Genomic DNA, 16,593 nt, shown 5'->3' on the forward strand with positions numbered 1-16,593 from the left:
TTTTCGGCTTGCTGCTGCTGCAATCCACGCGTTTTAGATCTGCATAACTCCACCTCTTTAAACACAGCACCCTCACCCCCTGCTGTTCCCACCCGCCTCAACACCGTTGGAAGGGAGGAGAACCAATTAAGGCGGGGGGTGGGGTGGAACGAGCAGCTGTCTACCCTTAGCAGGAGGGCTGCTGATTACTTACCTCTCCTGCTGCTGCTGGCTGTCCAGCAGCAGACTGAAGGTGGCTGCTGCTGTGCGCAGGTATATAAAGGCTCAGAGCCTATTATGACACGCGCAGCCAGCGTTCCATTGCCACATTCCATCTACTGCAGGCAGGATACCTGGCTGGCTGAATGTCGCTGAGAAGCTCACAGAGACCGCCATAAGCAACAGTTTAACAGAATGCCACAGACTAATCAACCAAACTTTTTGGGTTGGGTTCTCTTTTATAGTCTGCAGGCATTAATTGAAAGAAGTCAGTGTTCCAGCAGAGGGAGACAACGTTTCAGAAAAGGCATTGTAGCAAACCAAAAAAGAAATTTTAAGCGCAGCAGAGTAACCAGCGCACATACCTGTTAGCTCAGGTGAGTTTAAAAGGCTGCTGTTGATAACAAGGGCATTTGCTAAATAGATGGTGTGTGTGCAACAATATACTGAAAGGTCAATAATATTGTGCAGCTTATCTCACCACCTGTAGTTATTTAGGTGAAAGCTCCAAAATGCTTGCCTAATATGTCTGTTTATCCAAAAGGAAGTAAAGAGGGAGAGCTAGAAAGATAGCATTGCGTTACATTACATGGCAATGCAATGCACAGTTGCTGAAGTTGAACCAAAATGAGCTTGTCATCTGGCTTCTGCAACTTTGAACATGAAAAATCCAATGAGGAGAAGAAAAGCAAAGCCAAAGAGTCCATCCCAAAATCCGACAAACAAGCAAAATGAACAAAAAACATTGAATTCAATACTTTCTGATTTTAGAAACTGCATTAAAGAAGGGGTGCACCGGTCCTGGAGATACTGCAATACCAGGTCAATGCGTGGAGTGGACAGAGCAAGCTCTTTTTCCATCTCCCTGTTCTAAAAATCCATTTAATATATGGTCCCCAGATAGGGGACGTATCAGATATTAAACTGATAAGAACAGATTTTTTTTTTTTTTTTTTTTTCTTCTTCCTCAGATTAAGACCCACATTAATTTATGCATCATAGTGCATATTCACATAACGGGTTCTCAAATCATCATTCGGAAAAACAAAAACAAAATCCCAAAAAACACAACCCTGCAATTAACTGTTACTTACTGTAAGAAGTCCAATGTGAAAAGTTCCAGAGTGCTTCTGCTGCTGTCTCACCATACTTCTTTTTATCCAATAAATAGGCATAAAACAGTCTAGCAAGAAAAATCTTTCTGCATTCCATGGGGGAAAAAACAATCTTTTTAAAAATCACCAAATTCCGAACGTCCCATAAAACCTCTTTATATATGACAAAAATAATCCAGCTTGCCCGCTTCCTTTGCGAGTACTTAAATCTTGACCTATTAAAATCCTTTCAAAATCGAAACAATGAAAACCAACTAAAGCAACAAACATACGTGACAACAAGGTAAAAACTTTTTTAGCAAAAAAACAGTCCCAAAAAATATGCTGTATTGTTTCCACCTTATTGCAACCTTCCCTAGGACATAGTTCTTGAACCTTTATCCCCCGGTCATTCAAAAAAGCCCTTGTTGGCAAGCATCCATGCAACGCCATCCAGGTTACATCCTTCTGTCTGTTGCTGATTCCACGCATGAAAAAAAGCTTCCACACCTGTCCAGACTGTGCATTATTACAAAACGGCACATCACATAACATCTCCTTCTTCTTAATACCTGAGACAATCAGTTTTTTGTCCGGTCTAACCATGGAGCTTATCCCATTTTGATCATAGAAGGACCTAAGCACCACATAAAAAAACGGTATCACAAACGAAACTGGTTTTCTTAAATCCTTCTCACACCAGCTCCATTTCTGGAAAAGCCGTCCTGCTAAATATTTGCACATGTCCGCAGTCCTGTTATTGCACTGGGATAATTTATAAATGTTCAAAAAATAATGCATTCTTAAAAATAAGTCAATGTTAGGAAAATCACAACCCCCATTTTCCACAGAACACATAACCATTCCTCTTCTTAGTTTCTCCATTTTGGATCCCCAAAAAAACACAAACAGTTTCCTTGTCACTCTCTTTGTCCAAAGCACAGCAGGTGGGAAAATCAAAGCAGTGTACAGCAGAAGCGGGAGAATCACAGACTTGATTACCAGCACTTTCCCTCTCAGCGACAGGTTCCTTAGTTTCCAAAAGTTCAACTTCTGATCCATTTTGTCTTCTAGAATCTTCAGGCTGCTTTTCCCTTTCAGTTCCTTCTCAAAGATGACACCAAGAACCTCAATTTCCTCCCTACTCTCCACTCCTGCCACGTTAACCTCAACCTGCCTCCCAAAGTTACAAAGCTGGCACTTTCCCCAATTCACCGCCATACCAGCCACACAACAAAAAATCCTTACGTGCAAATTCACTCTATTGAGATCCGCCTGTGAACCACAAGTAAAAACAATATCATCCATATAACTTAAAGACTTGACTGGACCCCCGGATCCCCCAGGAATAAAAACACCAGTCACACACTTGTCAACTTGCACACTTTTTAAAAGGGCCTCCACCACACAGATAAAAAGAATTGGTGACAGGGGACAACCCTGCCTAACTCCCGATAAAATATTAAAACTGGAACTCACATGCCCATTAACTAAAATCTGGCTACTGACCCCACAATAAAAACTCTTAATGACCATCAATAATTTATCCGGAACACCAAGGTGACTTAAAGCAGAGAACAAAAATCTATGTGATATTTTATCAAAGGCTTTCTCCAGGTCCACCGACTGTAACAAAAGAGCATTCTTATTCAAATTAGCCTGATAAATTAAGTCTCTTAGAAGCAGCAAATTATCTGAAATTTTCCTACCAGGCACTGCACATGCCTGATACTCCCCCACCATATCACCTATCACATCTGCCAGTCTACCAGCCACAATTTTAGAAATAATCTTGTAATCACTGTTTAACAATGTTATGGGCCTCCAATTTTTAATATCCCTCATGTCCCCTTTCTTATGAATCAGCGTAACAATCCCCCTACGCATAGAAACCGATAAAATCCCATGAGTAAAACCATATTGCACCACCCGGGAAAACTCCACACCTATAATATCCCAAAATCTAACATAAAATTCAGCAGGAAGACCATCACAGCCTGGCGTCTTGCCTTTCGCCAAGCCATCCACTGCCCGTCTAATTTCATCTTTCCCAACCTCCTCACTTAAAAACCCAATTTTCTCCTCAGGAATATTATTAGTTAATACTTTGCAATAATCATTAATTTCCGCATCACTGGCTCTACTATCGTTAGAGAAGAGTGTTTCATAAAAGGAAAGAATACTGCCAATCATCTCATCCCCAGATACCTCCCCTGCAGGAGAAAAAACAGACTTAAAAACCCCTTTAGGTTTAAAACATTTTTTAAAAAAGTATCTCGAACATTGCTCATTTTCCTCCATGTGCTTTATTTTTGCCTTAAACATAATAGTCTTCCCTTTTTCAATAAGTATCTTCTTCAGTTCGTCCTTCAAATCTGCAATCTCTTTATCCACCTCCATCCCCGCTCTCTTAAACTTATGGAGTACTTCCAATTTTGAAATAACAGCAGCATCATGATCCCTTTTGGCTTTCGCTCTCCTAAAACACACCCCTTTAAAATAACATGCAAATTTCTCCTTAGCCCAGTCCCACCACTCTAGCAAATCTTTAAAAAGGTGCTGTTCAGACACACAAGACAAAAACACTTTATTAAAACCAACCTTAACACTCTCCTCTTCCAGCAGGCTTACGTTCAGCTTCCAGAGTCCCTTTCCAAAAGCCAGGGACTCAGCTATACACAGATCTACCACTATCATCTTGTGGTCAGAAAAAGTCGTCATCACGTGGTTGCACTTGGCCACCTTAATCCCTTCAGACATAAAAACATAGTCAATTCGGGAAACACTACGTCCACTATCTGATATGTATGTGAACTTATCACTTGGCCCAACCATCAGACCAGCATCCGTGTAGCGTAAATCCTGCACAATCTGATTTAAAATATTAGACGTAACATCAGTCCTACCTTCCGTAGAGCTCTTACGATCTTTTGCGGATCTGACACAATTAAAATCTCCAGCCACTATAGTGAAGTCTCTGCCTGGTAAAAACAACTTTAGAGACTCCAAAAACCCAACTCTTGCTTGTTTATCAGCAGGGGCATAAACATTAAAAACCCGTACCCGCTGACCTAAAAAATCCACTAATAAAAACAAACATCTCCCAGGTATGATTACTTTAAACTCTAAAACCTTTAGACTGGAATTACACAGTAAAATGCCCACCCCTTCATTCCTGTTTTCTGAGCATGGGGACCAAAAAGATTGCCCCTTATTCCACTCACTCTCATGCGGGGCAGATTTAATTACACATTCCTGCAGACAGACAATATCTGCATTCACACTCTCAATGTACTCCAGTATCCCTGCTCTCCTACAAGCAGAACCAATCCCTCGTACATTCAGAGAAGCAACACACAACGCCATCATAACAACAGGAAAAAATCTCCACCATACCCGATCCATCATGAACCAGGAGAAAACCCACTCCTGCCACCCACTTTTCTACGTATATCAGGCGACTCAGAACTCGAGTCCCTGTTAGAATAACCTGGTCTTAGGGAGACTGGATCTTCCTGCCCCCCAGACCAACACCCCTCCACCTTACTTCTTTTAATCACGGAGGCATAACTCTCCTCCTTGCCATCATCTTCCTCCTCATTTTCACTCCAATCACTGTTAACCCTATCACGCTGCTGAGGGGTTATAGTTCCATCCGAATCAGAATCCTCCTCCTCCAAAACCTCCATTTCCTCACCCCCATCTCTTCCCAAAACAGGATTCACTGACTCCGCCATATTAGACAAATCCATCCCATCACCCGGGCCATGCACATCAGCTACTTTGTTTATTACTTCCAGCCCCTCCCTCAAACCAACTTTCTTCTGGCTCCGCCCCTTTTCCTCCATCTTGGGCACCGCATGGTCTCTTCCCCTACCACCATCTTGTTTTTGGCTTTCCCCCTCTGAGTCTGAGCCTTCGCCCTCCTCCCCACTTTCCTGCCGAGTCTTCTTCTGCCTCTCTTCAGCGTCCACCTGTGACCTAGGAATCTGAGCCCACAATCTACATTTCCTTGCAAGGTGATCTGCATGTCCACACAAATCACACACCTTATTCATTGGGCAACCACTTGCAACATGCCCAGATTTCCCACAACCTCTACAAACATCACCTTGCACTGGACAATCTTTCTGAACATGTCCAAACTCATGACACTTCCTACAATATTCCATCTGTCCATTATAAAAACAAAATCCCCTTTCTCCTCCGATAGAAAACTGTGCAGGAATGCTCTTGGCACCCCCAATAGCTCTATCATCCGGTCTCAGTTTTACAACATATCTCCTCTTGCCATTTAGATAATTGTATTTGTTCTTCATTCTTCCCAAAAATTTAACCTCACTACAATACCGAGCTAAAAAATTGGAAACAGTCTCATCCGGAACTTTAGGGTTATACATGTGCACAACCACATACTTATATGTCTGCTGGAACAGAGGTTCCAGTGCAATAAACTCTAGGCATTTCAATTCCTTTTCTTCCTTCATTCGTACCAACTCCATGAAGACTCTCTGGCAAATACTCAAAGAAACAAAAGTGATATCATAAATTCCTTGTTTCTGAAAATCCTGCAGTGCCAATACATCCGTTACCTTCAAGCCATTAATGTTCTTCAAGACATCAACGCAAACTTGGTCCAAACCGATTTCTCCTTCATGACCTGCAGCCACCTTCAGACGGACCGAGTCCTCTAATCCACGTGTTTTCTCCACCATTTTTACAGCAGATAAACACAATCGCCGCTCAATCGCACACTAGGGCCCCACAAGGGGGAACCCCAGTCACAACTGCCCTCCAAACAACACCAGCAGCAGAAAACCACCACTGATCTTGCCAAAAGGCCGAGAAGCGATAACCAGAATTGGTTTCGAACTACGGAGCCACCCAAGGATCCTGAAGAGTCCATTTGTGGAGATGAGCTCCTGGACTCCCGTTAAGAAGACATGTTGTCAACCTCTAGATCCCTTACATGCCTGCACTTTTCGGCTTGCTGCTGCTGCAATCCACGCGTTTTAGATCTGCATAACTCCACCTCTTTAAACACAGCACCCTCACCCCCTGCTGTTCCCACCCGCCTCAACACCGTTGGAAGGGAGGAGAACCAATTAAGGCGGGGGGTGGGGTGGAACGAGCAGCTGTCTACCCTTAGCAGGAGGGCTGCTGATTACTTACCTCTCCTGCTGCTGCTGGCTGTCCAGCAGCAGACTGAAGGTGGCTGCTGCTGTGCGCAGGTATATAAAGGCTCAGAGCCTATTATGACACGCGCAGCCAGCGTTCCATTGCCACATTCCATCTACTGCAGGCAGGATACCTGGCTGGCTGAATGTCGCTGAGAAGCTCACAGAGACCGCCATAAGCAACAGTTTAACAGAATGCCACAGACTAATCAACCAAACTTTTTGGGTTGGGTTCTCTTTTATAGTCTGCAGGCATTAATTGAAAGAAGTCAGTGTTCCAGCAGAGGGAGACAACGTTTCAGAAAAGGCATTGTAGCAAACCAAAAAAGAAATTTTAAGCGCAGCAGAGTAACCAGCGCACATACCTGTTAGCTCAGGTGAGTTTAAAAGGCTGCTGTTGATAACAAGGGCATTTGCTAAATAGATGGTGTGTGTGCAACAATATACTGAAAGGTCAATAATATTGTGCAGCTTATCTCACCACCTGTAGTTATTTAGGTGAAAGCTCCAAAATGCTTGCCTAATATGTCTGTTTATCCAAAAGGAAGTAAAGAGGGAGAGCTAGAAAGATAGCATTGCGTTACATTACATGGCAATGCAATGCACAGTTGCTGAAGTTGAACCAAAATGAGCTTGTCATCTGGCTTCTGCAACTTTGAACATGAAAAATCCAATGAGGAGAAGAAAAGCAAAGCCAAAGAGTCCATCCCAAAATCCGACAAACAAGCAAAATGAACAAAAAACATTGAATTCAATACTTTCTGATTTTAGAAACTGCATTAAAGAAGGGGTGCACCGGTCCTGGAGATACTGCAATACCAGGTCAATGCGTGGAGTGGACAGAGCAAGCTCTTTTTCCATCTCCCTGTTCTAAAAATCCATTTAATATATGGTCCCCAGATAGGGGACGTATCAGATATTAAACTGATAAGAACAGATACTACACTTGATCTTAGCCAAAAGGCCGAGAAGCGATAACCAGAATTGGTTTCGAACTACGGAGCCACCCAAGGATCCTGAAGAGTCCATTTGTGGAGATGAGCTCCTGGACTCCCGTTAAGAAGACATGTTGTCAACCTCTAGATCCCTTACATGCCTGCACTTTTCGGCTTGCTGCTGCTGCAATCCACGCGTTTTAGATCTGCATAACTCCACCTCTTTAAACACAGCACCCTCACCCCCTGCTGTTCCCACCCGCCTCAACACCGTTGGAAGGGAGGAGAACCAATTAAGGCGGGGGGTGGGGTGGAACGAGCAGCTGTCTACCCTTAGCAGGAGGGCTGCTGATTACTTACCTCTCCTGCTGCTGCTGGCTGTCCAGCAGCAGACTGAAGGTGGCTGCTGCTGTGCGCAGGTATATAAAGGCTCAGAGCCTATTATGACACGCGCAGCCAGCGTTCCATTGCCACATTCCATCTACTGCAGGCAGGATACCTGGCTGGCTGAATGTCGCTGAGAAGCTCACAGAGACCGCCATAAGCAACAGTTTAACAGAATGCCACAGACTAATCAACCAAACTTTTTGGGTTGGGTTCTCTTTTATAGTGTGCAGGCATTAATTGAAAGAAGTCAGTGTTCCAGCAGAGGGAGACAACGTTTCAGAAAAGGCATTGTAGCAAACCAAAAAAGAAATTTTAAGCGCAGCAGAGTAACCAGCGCACATACCTGTTAGCTCAGGTGAGTTTAAAAGGCTGCTGTTGATAACAAGGGCATTTGCTAAATAGATGGTGTGTGTGCAACAATATACTGAAAGGTCAATAATATTGTGCAGCTTATCTCACCACCTGTAGTTATTTAGGTGAAAGCTCCAAAATGCTTGCCTAATATGTCTGTTTATCCAAAAGGAAGTAAAGAGGGAGAGCTAGAAAGATAGCATTGCGTTACATTACATGGCAATGCAATGCACAGTTGCTGAAGTTGAACCAAAATGAGCTTGTCATCTGGCTTCTGCAACTTTGAACATGAAAAATCCAATGAGGAGAAGAAAAGCAAAGCCAAAGAGTCCATCCCAAAATCCGACAAACAAGCAAAATGAACAAAAAACATTGAATTCAATACTTTCTGATTTTAGAAACTGCATTAAAGAAGGGGTGCACCGGTCCTGGAGATACTGCAATACCAGGTCAATGCGTGGAGTGGACAGAGCAAGCTCTTTTTCCATCTCCCTGTTCTAAAAATCCATTTAATATATGGTCCCCAGATAGGGGACGTATCAGATATTAAACTGATAAGAACAGATACTACACTTGATCTTAGCCAAAAGGCCGAGAAGCGATAACCAGAATTGGTTTCGAACTACGGAGCCACCCAAGGATCCTGAAGAGTCCATTTGTGGAGATGAGCTCCTGGACTCCCGTTAAGAAGACATGTTGTCAACCTCTAGATCCCTTACATGCCTGCACTTTTCGGCTTGCTGCTGCTGCAATCCACGTGTTTTAGATCTGCATAACTCCACCTCTTTAAACACAGCACCCTCACCCCCTGCTGTTCCCACCCGCCTCAACACCGTTGGAAGGGAGGAGAACCAATTAAGGCGGGGGGTGGGGTGGAACGAGCAGCTGTCTACCCTTAGCAGGAGGGCTGCTGATTACTTACCTCTCCTGCTGCTGCTGGCTGTCCAGCAGCAGACTGAAGGTGGCTGCTGCTGTGCGCAGGTATATAAAGGCTCAGAGCCTATTATGACACGCGCAGCCAGCGTTCCATTGCCACATTCCATCTACTGCAGGCAGGATACCTGGCTGGCTGAATGTCGCTGAGAAGCTCACAGAGACCGCCATAAGCAACAGTTTAACAGAATGCCACAGACTAATCAACCAAACTTTTTGGGTTGGGTTCTCTTTTATAGTCTGCAGGCATTAATTGAAAGAAGTCAGTGTTCCAGCAGAGGGAGACAACGTTTCAGAAAAGGCATTGTAGCAAACCAAAAAAGAAATTTTAAGCGCAGCAGAGTAACCAGCGCACATACCTGTTAGCTCAGGTGAGTTTAAAAGGCTGCTGTTGATAACAAGGGCATTTGCTAAATAGATGGTGTGTGTGCAACAATATACTGAAAGGTCAATTATATTGTGCAGCTTATCTCACCACCTGTAGTTATTTAGGTGAAAGCTCCAAAATGCTTGCCTAATATGTCTGTTTATCCAAAAGGAAGTAAAGAGGGAGAGCTAGAAAGATAGCATTGCGTTACATTACATGGCAATGCAATGCACAGTTGCTGAAGTTGAACCAAAATGAGCTTGTCATCTGGCTTCTGCAACTTTGAACATGAAAAATCCAATGAGGAGAAGAAAAGCAAAGCCAAAGAGTCCATCCCAAAATCCGACAAACAAGCAAAATGAACAAAAAACATTGAATTCAATACTTTCTGATTTTAGAAACTGCATTAAAGAAGGGGTGCACCGGTCCTGGAGATACTGCAATACCAGGTCAATGCGTGGAGTGGACAGAGCAAGCTCTTTTTCCATCTCCCTGTTCTAAAAATCCATTTAATATATGGTCCCCAGATAGGGGACGTATCAGATATTAAACTGATAAGAACAGATACTACACTTGATCTTAGCCAAAAGGCCGAGAAGCGATAACCAGAATTGGTTTCGAACTACGGAGCCACCCAAGGATCCTGAAGAGTCCATTTGTGGAGATGAGCTCCTGGACTCCCGTTAAGAAGACATGTTGTCAACCTCTAGATCCCTTACATGCCTGCACTTTTCGGCTTGCTGCTGCTGCAATCCACGTGTTTTAGATCTGCATAACTGCACCTCTTTAAACACAGCACCCTCACCCCCTGCTGTTCCCACCCACCTCAACACCGTTGGAAGGGAGGAGAACCAATTAAGGCGGGGGGTGGGGTGGAACGAGCAGCTGTCTACCCTTAGCAGGAGGGCTGCTGATTACTTACCTCTCCTGCTGCTGCTGGCTGTCCAGCAGCAGACTGAAGGTGGCTGCTGCTGTGCGCAGGTATATAAAGGCTCAGAGCCTATTATGACACGCGCAGCCAGCGTTCCATTGCCACATTCCATCTACTGCAGGCAGGATACCTGGCTGGCTGAATGTCGCTGAGAAGCTCACAGAGACCGCCATAAGCAACAGTTTAACAGAATGCCACAGACTAATCAACCAAACTTTTTGGGTTGGGTTCTCTTTTATAGTCTGCAGGCATTAATTGAAAGAAGTCAGTGTTCCAGCAGAGGGAGACAACGTTTCAGAAAAGGCATTGTAGCAAACCAAAAAAGAAATTTTAAGCGCAGCAGAGTAACCAGCGCACATACCTGTTAGCTCAGGTGAGTTTAAAAGGCTGCTGTTGATAACAAGGGCATTTGCTAAATAGATGGTGTGTGTGCAACAATATACTGAAAGGTCAATTATATTGTGCAGCTTATCTCACCACCTGTAGTTATTTAGGTGAAAGCTCCAAAATGCTTGCCTAATATGTCTGTTTATCCAAAAGGAAGTAAAGAGGGAGAGCTAGAAAGATAGCATTGCGTTACATTACATGGCAATGCAATGCACAGTTGCTGAAGTTGAACCAAAATGAGCTTGTCATCTGGCTTCTGCAGCTTTGAACATGAAAAATCCAATGAGGAGAAGAAAAGCAAAGCCAAAGAGTCCATCCCAAAATCCGACAAACAAGCAAAATGAACAAAAAACAATGAATTCAATACTTTCTGATTTTAGAAACTGCATTAAAGAAGGGGTGCACCGGTCCTGGAGATACTGCAATACCAGGTCAATGCGTGGAGTGGACAGAGCAAGCTCTTTTTCCATCTCCCTGTTCTAAAAATCCATTTAATATATGGTCCCCAGATAGGGGACGTATCAGATATTAAACTGATAAGAACAGACACTACACTTGATCTTAGCCAAAAGGCCGAGAAGCGATAACCAGAATTGGTTTCGAACTACGGAGCCACCCAAGGATCCTGAAGAGTCCATTTGTGGAGATGAGCTCCTGGACTCCCGTTAAGAAGACATGTTGTCAACCTCTAGATCCCTTACATGCCTGCACTTTTCGGCTTGCTGCTGCTGCAATCCACGCGTTTTAGATCTGCATAACTCCACCTCTTTAAACACAGCAGCCTCACCCCCTGCTGTTCCCACCCGCCTCAACACCGTTGGAAGGGAGGAGAACCAATTAAGGCGGGGGGTGGGGTGGAACGAGCAGCTGTCTACCCTTAGCAGGAGGGCTGCTGATTACTTACCTCTCCTGCTGCTGCTGGCTGTCCAGCAGCAGACTGAAGGTGGCTGCTGCTGTGCGCAGGTATATAAAGGCTCAGAGCCTATTATGACACGCGCAGCCAGCGTTCCATTGCCACATTCCATCTACTGCAGGCAGGATACCTGGCTGGCTGAATGTCGCTGAGAAGCTCACAGAGACCGCCATAAGCAACAGTTTAACAGAATGCCACAGACTAATCAACCAAACTTTTTGGGTTGGGTTCTCTTTTATAGTCTGCAGGCATTAATTGAAAGAAGTCAGTGTTCCAGCAGAGGGAGACAACGTTTCAGAAAAGGCATTGTAGCAAACCAAAAAAGAAATTTTAAGCGCAGCAGAGTAACCAGCGCACATACCTGTTAGCTCAGGTGAGTTTAAAAGGCTGCTGTTGATAACAAGGGCATTTGCTAAATAGATGGTGTGTGTGCAACAATATACTGAAAGGTCAATTATATTGTGCAGCTTATCTCACCACCTGTAGTTATTTAGGTGAAAGCTCCAAAATGCTTGCCTAATATGTCTGTTTATCCAAAAGGAAGTAAAGAGGGAGAGCTAGAAAGATAGCATTGCGTTACATTACATGGCAATGCAATGCACAGTTGCTGAAGTTGAACCAAAATGAGCTTGTCATCTGGCTTCTGCAACTTTGAACATGAAAAATCCAATGAGGAGAAGAAAAGCAAAGCCAAAGAGTCCATCCCAAAATCCGACAAACAAGCAAAATGAACAAAAAACATTGAATTCAATACTTTCTGATTTTAGAAACTGCATTAAAGAAGGGGTGCACCGGTCCTGGAGATACTGCAATACCAGGTCAATGCGTGGAGTGGACAGAGCAAGCTCTTTTTCCATCTCCCTGTTCTAAAAATCCATTTAATATATGGTCCCTAGATAGGGGACGTATCAGATATTAAACTGATAAGAACAGATACTACACTTGATCTTAGCCAAAAGGCCGAGAAGCGATAACCAGAATTGGTTTCGAACTACGGAGCCACCCAAGGATCCTGAAGAGTCCATTTGTGGAGATGAGCTCCTGGACTCCCGTTAAGAAGACATGTTGTCAACCTCTAGATCCCTTACATGCCTGCACTTTTCGGCTTGCTGCTGCTGCAATCCACGCGTTTTAGATCTGCATAACTCCACCTATTTAAACACAGCACCCTCACCCCCTGCTGTTCCCACCCGCCTCAACACCGTTGGAAGGGAGGAGAACCAATTAAGGCGGGGGGTGGGGTGGAACGAGCAGCTGTCTACCCTTAGCAGGAGGGCTGCTGATTACTTACCTCTCCTGCTGCTGCTGGCTGTCCAGCAGCAGACTGAAGGTGGCTGCTGCTGTGCGCAGGTATATAAAGGCTCAGAGCCTATTATGACACGCGCAGCCAGCGTTCCATTGCCACATTCCATCTACTGCAGGCAGGATACCTGGCTGGCTGAATGTCGCTGAGAAGCTCACAGAGACCGCCATAAGCAACAGTTTAACAGAATGCCACAGACTAATCAACCAAACTTTTTGGGTTGGGTTCTCTTTTATAGTCTGCAGGCATTAATTGAAAGAAGTCAGTGTTCCAGCAGAGGGAGACAACGTTTCAGAAAAGGCATTGTAGCAAACCAAAAAAGAAATTTTAAGCGCAGCAGAGTAACCAGCGCACATACCTGTTAGCTCAGGTGAGTTTAAAAGGCTGCTGTTGATAACAAGGGCATTTGCTAAATAGATGGTGTGTGTGCAACAATATACTGAAAGGTCAATTATATTGTGCAGCTTATCTCACCACCTGTAGTTATTTAGGTGAAAGCTCCAAAATGCTTGCCTAATATGTCTGTTTATCCAAAAGGAAGTAAAGAGGGAGAGCTAGAAAGATAGCATTGCGTTACATTACATGGCAATGCAATGCACAGTTGCTGAAGTTGAACCAAAATGAGCTTGTCATCTGGCTTCTGCAACTTTGAACATGAAAAATCCAATGAGGAGAAGAAAAGCAAAGCCAAAGTGTCCATCCCAAAATCCGACAAACAAGCAAAATGAACAAAAAACAATGAATTCAATACTTTCTGATTTTAGAAACTGCATTAAAGAAGGGGTGCACCGGTCCTGGAGATACTGCAATACCAGGTCAATGCGTGGAGTGGACAGAGCAATCTCTTTTTCCATCTCCCTGTTCTAAAAATCCATTTAATATATGGTCCCCAGATAGGGGACGTATCAGATATTAAACTGATAAGAACAGATACTACACTTGATCTTAGCCAAAAGGCCGAGAAGCGATAACCAGAATTGGTTTCGAACTACGGAGCCACCCAAGGATCCTGAAGAGTCCATTTGTGGAGATGAGCTCCTGGACTCCCGTTAAGAAGACATGTTGTCAACCTCTAGATCCCTTACATGCCTGCACTTTTCGGCTTGCTGCTGCTGCAATCCACGCGTTTTAGATCTGCATAACTCCACCTCTTTAAACACAGCACCCTCACCCCCTGCTGTTCCCACCCGCCTCAACACCGTTGGAAGGGAGGAGAACCAATTAAGGCGGGGGGTGGGGTGGAACGAGCAGCTGTCTACCCTTAGCAGGAGGGCTGCTGATTACTTACCTCTCCTGCTGCTGCTGGCTGTCCAGCAGCAGACTGAAGGTGGCTGCTGCTGTGCGCAGGTATATAAAGGCTCAGAGCCTATTATGACACGCGCAGCCAGCGTTCCATTGCCACATTCCATCTACTGCAGGCAGGATACCTGGCTGGCTGAATGTCGCTGAGAAGCTCACAGAGACCGCCATAAGCAACAGTTTAACAGAATGCCACAGACTAATCAACCAAACTTTTTGGGTTGGGTTCTCTTTTATAGTCTGCAGGCATTAATTGAAAGAAGTCAGTGTTCCAGCAGAGGGAGACAACGTTTCAGAAAAGGCATTGTAGCAAACCAAAAAAGAAATTTTAAGCGCAGCAGAGTAACCAGCGCACATACCTGTTAGCTCAGGTGAGTTTAAAAGGCTGCTGTTGATAACAAGGGCATTTGCTAAATAGATGGTGTGTGTGCAACAATATACTGAAAGGTCAATTATATTGTGCAGCTTATCTCACCACCTGTAGTTATTTAGGTGAAAGCTCCAAAATGCTTGCCTAATATGTCTGTTTATCCAAAAGGAAGTAAAGAGGGAGAGCTAGAAAGATAGCATTGCGTTACATTACATGGCAATGCAATGCACAGTTGCTGAAGTTGAACCAAAATGAGCTTGTCATCTGGCTTCTGCAACTTTGAACATGAAAAATCCAATGAGGAGAAGAAAAGCAAAGCCAAAGAGTCCATCCCAAAATCCGACAAACAAGCAAAATGAACAAAAAACATTGAATTCAATACTTTCTGATTTTAGAAACTGCATTAAAGAAGGGGTGCACCGGTCCTGGAGATACTGCAATACCAGGTCAATGCGTGGAGTGGACAGAGCAAGCTCTTTTTCCATCTCCCTGTTCTAAAAATCCATTTAATATATGGTCCCCAGATAGGGGACGTATCAGATATTAAACTGATAAGAACAGATACTACACTTGATCTTAGCCAAAAGGCCGAGAAGCGATAACCAGAATTGGTTTCGAACTACGGAGCCACCCAAGGATCCTGAAGAGTCCATTTGTGGAGATGAGCTCCTGGACTCCCGTTAAGAAGACATGTTGTCAACCTCTAGATCCCTTACATGCCTGCACTTTTCGGCTTGCTGCTGCTGCAATCCACGCGTTTTAGATCTGCATAACTCCACCTCTTTAAACACAGCACCCTCACCCCCTGCTGTTCCCACCCGCCTCAACACCGTTGGAAGGGAGGAGAACCAATTAAGGCGGGGGGTGGGGTGGAACGAGCAGCTGTCTACCCTTAGCAGGAGGGCTGCTGATTACTTACCTCTCCTGCTGCTGCTGGCTGTCCAGCAGCAGACTGAAGGTGGCTGCTGCTGTGCGCAGGTATATAAAGGCTCAGAGCCTATTATGACACGCGCAGCCAGCGTTCCATTGCCACATTCCATCTACTGCAGGCAGGATACCTGGCTGGCTGAATGTCGCTGAGAAGCTCACAGAGACCGCCATAAGCAACAGTTTAACAGAATGCCACAGACTAATCAACCAAACTTTTTGGGTTGGGTTCTCTTTTATAGTCTGCAGGCATTAATTGAAAGAAGTCAGTGTTCCAGCAGAGGGAGACAACGTTTCAGAAAAGGCATTGTAGCAAACCAAAAAAGAAATTTTAAGCGCAGCAGAGTAACCAGCGCACATACCTGTTAGCTCAGGTGAGTTTAAAAGGCTGCTGTTGATAACAAGGGCATTTGCTAAATAGATGGTGTGTGTGCAACAATATACTGAAAGGTCAATTATATTGTGCAGCTTATCTCACCACCTGTAGTTATTTAGGTGAAAGCTCCAAAATGCTTGCCTAATATGTCTGTTTATCCAAAAGGAAGTAAAGAGGGAGAGCTAGAAAGATAGCATTGCGTTACATTACATGGCAATGCAATGCACAGTTGCTGAAGTTGAACCAAAATGAGCTTGTCATCTGGCTTCTGCAACTTTGAACATGAAAAATCCAATGAGGAGAAGAAAAGCAAAGCCAAAGAGTCCATCCCAAAATCCGACAAACAAGCAAAATGAACAAAAAACATTGAATTCAATTCTTTCTGATTTTAGAAACTGCATTAAAGAAGGGGTGCACCGGTCCTGGAGATACTGCAATACCAGGTCAATGCGTGGAGTGGACAGAGCAAGCTCTTTTTCCATCTCCCTGTTCTAAAAATCCATTTAATATATGGTCCCCAGATAGGGGACGTATCAGATATTAAACTGATAAGAACAGATCAGGTTTCAACATATTTTATTATGTGCGTAAAAGATGGTTTACAATCAAAAACAGCAACACAAACAATACATTAATAAAACACAG

At 44.1% G+C, this 16,593-nt stretch overlaps 8 non-coding genes and 1 pseudogene across 8 annotated transcripts; all 9 read right to left on the reverse strand.

The window, feature by feature from the left end:
- Nucleotides 1–983: 983 nt before the first annotated feature.
- On the reverse strand, nt 984–1,191 carry LOC141222157 (U2 spliceosomal RNA; annotated as a pseudogene).
- A 6,063-nt stretch (nt 1,192–7,254) lies between these two features.
- LOC141222185 (U2 spliceosomal RNA) lies at nt 7,255–7,445 on the reverse strand. The gene has a single exon (XR_012290034.1). It is a non-coding gene; the product is annotated as a U2 spliceosomal RNA (small nuclear RNA).
- Nucleotides 7,446–8,554: 1,109 nt separating this feature from the next.
- LOC141222186 (U2 spliceosomal RNA) lies at nt 8,555–8,745 on the reverse strand. The gene has a single exon (XR_012290035.1). It is a non-coding gene; the product is annotated as a U2 spliceosomal RNA (small nuclear RNA).
- A 1,109-nt stretch (nt 8,746–9,854) lies between these two features.
- Nucleotides 9,855–10,045, reverse strand: LOC141222187 (U2 spliceosomal RNA). Its single transcript, XR_012290036.1, has one exon. It is a non-coding gene; the product is annotated as a U2 spliceosomal RNA (small nuclear RNA).
- A 1,109-nt stretch (nt 10,046–11,154) lies between these two features.
- Nucleotides 11,155–11,345, reverse strand: LOC141222217 (U2 spliceosomal RNA). The gene has a single exon (XR_012290064.1). It is a non-coding gene; the product is annotated as a U2 spliceosomal RNA (small nuclear RNA).
- A 1,109-nt stretch (nt 11,346–12,454) lies between these two features.
- Nucleotides 12,455–12,645, reverse strand: LOC141222216 (U2 spliceosomal RNA). Its single transcript, XR_012290063.1, has one exon. It is a non-coding gene; the product is annotated as a U2 spliceosomal RNA (small nuclear RNA).
- Nucleotides 12,646–13,754: 1,109 nt separating this feature from the next.
- LOC141222218 (U2 spliceosomal RNA) lies at nt 13,755–13,945 on the reverse strand. Its single transcript, XR_012290065.1, has one exon. It is a non-coding gene; the product is annotated as a U2 spliceosomal RNA (small nuclear RNA).
- A 1,109-nt stretch (nt 13,946–15,054) lies between these two features.
- LOC141222188 (U2 spliceosomal RNA) lies at nt 15,055–15,245 on the reverse strand. Its single transcript, XR_012290037.1, has one exon. It is a non-coding gene; the product is annotated as a U2 spliceosomal RNA (small nuclear RNA).
- A 1,109-nt stretch (nt 15,246–16,354) lies between these two features.
- LOC141222149 (U2 spliceosomal RNA) lies at nt 16,355–16,544 on the reverse strand. The gene has a single exon (XR_012290013.1). It is a non-coding gene; the product is annotated as a U2 spliceosomal RNA (small nuclear RNA).
- Nucleotides 16,545–16,593: the final 49 nt, after the last annotated feature.

The sequence above is a fragment of the Phyllobates terribilis genome, unplaced genomic scaffold (assembly GCF_046119375.1).
Source record: "Phyllobates terribilis strain yellow unplaced genomic scaffold, ASM4611937v1 Scaffold_342__1_contigs__length_2020279, whole genome shotgun sequence".
Taxonomy (NCBI): Eukaryota; Metazoa; Chordata; class Amphibia; order Anura; family Dendrobatidae; genus Phyllobates; species Phyllobates terribilis.